The 3,383-nt window shown below is 34.7% G+C and overlaps 1 long non-coding RNA gene across 1 annotated transcript; it reads left to right on the forward strand.

Annotated features, from left to right (window-relative positions):
• The first annotated feature begins 2,003 nt into the window (after positions 1 to 2,003).
• On the forward strand, positions 2,004 to 2,943 carry LOC108971613. Its single transcript, XR_001993556.1, has 2 exons — positions 2,004 to 2,656; positions 2,835 to 2,943. It is a non-coding gene; the product is annotated as an uncharacterized LOC108971613 (long non-coding RNA).
• Positions 2,944 to 3,383: the final 440 nt, after the last annotated feature.

Raw genomic sequence — 3,383 nt, forward strand, 5'->3', positions numbered from 1 at the left:
TGATATGGTTGTAACTGAATTTGTGGTTAGCCAAATTAAGCTGTCTGTCATTTTTTCTGTTCTCGAAAGTAGGAAATGTGCTTCGCCCATGAACCCATTAGAAGTCATTCGCCGAAGGCAATGAAGATAGTGCGAGCCGAGGCTTAATTGTTGGTCTGCTTGTATTGGCTCAAAAGCAGTCTTTAATGAAAGCGTTAGTAAATATTTGTGCTAAAACATTTGATAATGCTTTTCTTTTGTCAGCTCGGGACAAATTTGATCAAATGGTGTATCTTTAGAATAATTTTATGAAAAATTTGATATGAGCAAAACACAAATATTTGTGCTTAGTCCAGCTATTGTGTCTGCGTTATAATATTTTTCTCTTGCGCTCAAGGCGCTCTCAACTTGCCAGGTTTCCAGTATAATTTCACCTACCCTAAATAGGATTATAATATATTATATATGTATATCAGGTAAAGATGCAAAAGGCCTGAATATGGATATATTATGTTGAGTACGTACACTTAAGGAATTATAAAAAACGCATTTTTCACGATTTTTTGAAGAAAAATTTAATTCAATAAATAAAAAATTTTGTACTTCAGAGAATTAAACGTACTTTAATAACAAGTAATTAGTTTTGCAAAATTTTGCATTACCTCAATTCCGTAGGCAATCTCGAGAAGGTCTTCCGAAAAAAGATGTTTGGCAGTTAAGAATATTTTTTTCCTTAAAATAAACTTAAATCCAAAAACAACTATTATTAAATTAGACGAAACAAGAAATTATCGAAGAACTATTCTGAGAATATTGTTAAATATACATATGTGCATTATATAAACCAGGCTGCTTAAGTGTTATGACGTCACATTATCGTTAAGATGGTTCCTTCATAGATATGAAGTATTTTAAGGTAAGTTAAGGACCAGTAAATACTTATTTTCATGAAATGCAAAAGAAATCTGTTGTTTGAATCTGGGCGCAAGTCTCTGCTTATAAACAAATTTTACCTTCAAGCGTTTATAACATCATTAAAATCCGGAACTCGATAAAATTGTGCAATGAACCCTGTGACACCAGTGGAGGAAGTCCTACACACTGAAATTATAGCCTTGATTGTTACGTGACGTCTTCCAAGAGTCATTGACTGCATTTTGCAAAAAGTCAACAGCCGCAAAGAATAACAACAATACAAAAAGTGAAAAACAAAAACAAAAAAGCCAAAAAGAGAAACTGAAATAATCAGATTGTAAAAATACACGAACGCGTGCTGTTGAATGTCGTGCGGCCTACGCTCAGCGTATCCTCAGAGGTGGAGCGCGCGGCGCGAAAGCTTTGAGGGCGGTTCGCCTGACGTGTGTGCATGTGCGCGCCCGAAAAGTTGTTGACCTTCTGCAGCTTTACGCAACCCCTCCACCCCCACCACAATGCAGTTGCCTGTGCGGACTGAGCGAATATTTTTGAGTGCAAAGTGGAAGCGAGCGGAGATGCGCCAGCCGCAACAAATCACCGAAGTGTATGCGGAATTATGATCAATTCGCTACTCCTGCTAATATCTTACGAAATTAGGTGTATGTGTGTGCTGACACTTGCCGAAAATACTCGGTTGCAAAAAATTGCCTTTTTGTGAACGAGATTTTTAGAAATATCCAAAGCAAGTCGCAAAAAACGAGTTCATTGTATTCGAAATAATAACGAGTTCGCGTTGCGCCACAGTAAATTCTTACTGCATGTCTGTCCGCGCTGCAATCAATTGAAACCCTCACACTCACACAATTACTTACGCACATTCATCCATCGAAATACGTTGCTTGTGCTTTCAATTATCATGTGGTGTTTATGTACGAGTACGCTGACTGCATTGAGTAATTTTATTTAAAACATTTTTTTTATTTTTATTTTATTTTTTAAATTTATTTTTAATCAGTTCGTTTATTTCTTTGACGTTTGTATTTGTCGCGTTTAATACGCAGTACCTGTATTGAACAATAAATGAAATATCCTCCTCTTTACAGGGGAGCAAAAATAATTTCGCAAATTCTACTGTTTCTCTCACTTTCTCATTTCCTGAGCTGGAAACTAGAGATATTCAATGAAAAAGCCAGTCAGTTACTCAAGCAAAATGGAACAAGTTATCCAAATTGTAAATATTTTGGAATTATAATTTTTTAAAGCAGTTAAGAACCTCTTCAACGAAGTCCAATTCGAATCTAATACATTTGGGCCGGTTTTTCGAATAACTTTTGTGCTTTAATCTGAAGCTAGTGTGGTCAAGTTGAAAAAATCTTTGAGGGTCTAGTAATCCATATCTATAAATTTACTGCTATCAAGATCAACTAGTCTTTTCAGCAACTAGCTAGAGCTGGAGTCAAATGCAAACCTTTCATTGGAGTTTTTATACCCTTGCAACATGTTGCTACAGAGCATAATAGCTTTGTTTACCTTAAGGTTGCAAGTACCACATAAAACTAGTCGAGATAGATATAGGGTTAAGCTATATAAGTGTATTTTGGCATTTGGCATTGCAGTAGCAAGTTGTATCTGTGGACTAAAAATTTTGGAAAAGTGGGCATGGCACCGCCCTCTAATACGTTTAATGGTTATATGAAAAATAAATGAAAGAGACCCCATCTTTCTTGCCGGAATATTAAACGGATTCAGCGAATCTAAGTAGGTGAGTATTAAGACTGGCGTATTCGTAATGCTCTTTTAATATTTTGATTATTTCATCGGTTTTTTTTCATGACAAAAACCGATTACTGGATATGATTATTTAACTAATAAAATCTTTGACTCATGCTGGCCTTTAATTGCTGTTATGTTAAACTGCTTACTGTGAAATCAATTAAAAGCAGTCTAGTGATTTCTAAACGTGTCAGGTATTAAATATAATATGATAACTGTAATGTCAATGTTAATATTGTTAGAAAATAAAGGAAGTACTTTACATCTACATTTAAATAATAATAATAGTATTTCACTGCAAACTCACCGCCGCTGTATTAAAATGTGGTAAACGATGTTTATGAGTGGGCATATATGTACATAAATATGAAAATTAATATTTAAGAGGACTGCCTAAATACTTGAAATTTTGCTTTTTCGCGCAAATAACGGCTTTCACTACGAAATCACGAAGCCGGTTTGCAACGAAAATCGCACGAGAAGACGGAATAAAAGAAAAAAGCAGAAGAAAAACAAGAAAGAAATTATTAAAATGAAAAGAAAAACATGAAAATGAAAAAGTACGAAAATATTAAAATCGAAAAGCAGTAGTAAAAGTATGGCGCCGAGTATAAGCCCTCAATTTTGGTGCAACTGGAGCAAATTCGTATGAAGAAAGTGTTTGTGGAAAACTTGTGTGGCTGCGTATTAAGAAATATATATGTACATACATATGT

The sequence above is a fragment of the Bactrocera latifrons genome, unplaced genomic scaffold, assembly GCF_001853355.1.
Source record: "Bactrocera latifrons isolate USDA-ARS-PBARC rearing strain unplaced genomic scaffold, ASM185335v1 scaffold_35, whole genome shotgun sequence".
Taxonomy (NCBI): Eukaryota; Metazoa; Arthropoda; class Insecta; order Diptera; family Tephritidae; genus Bactrocera; species Bactrocera latifrons.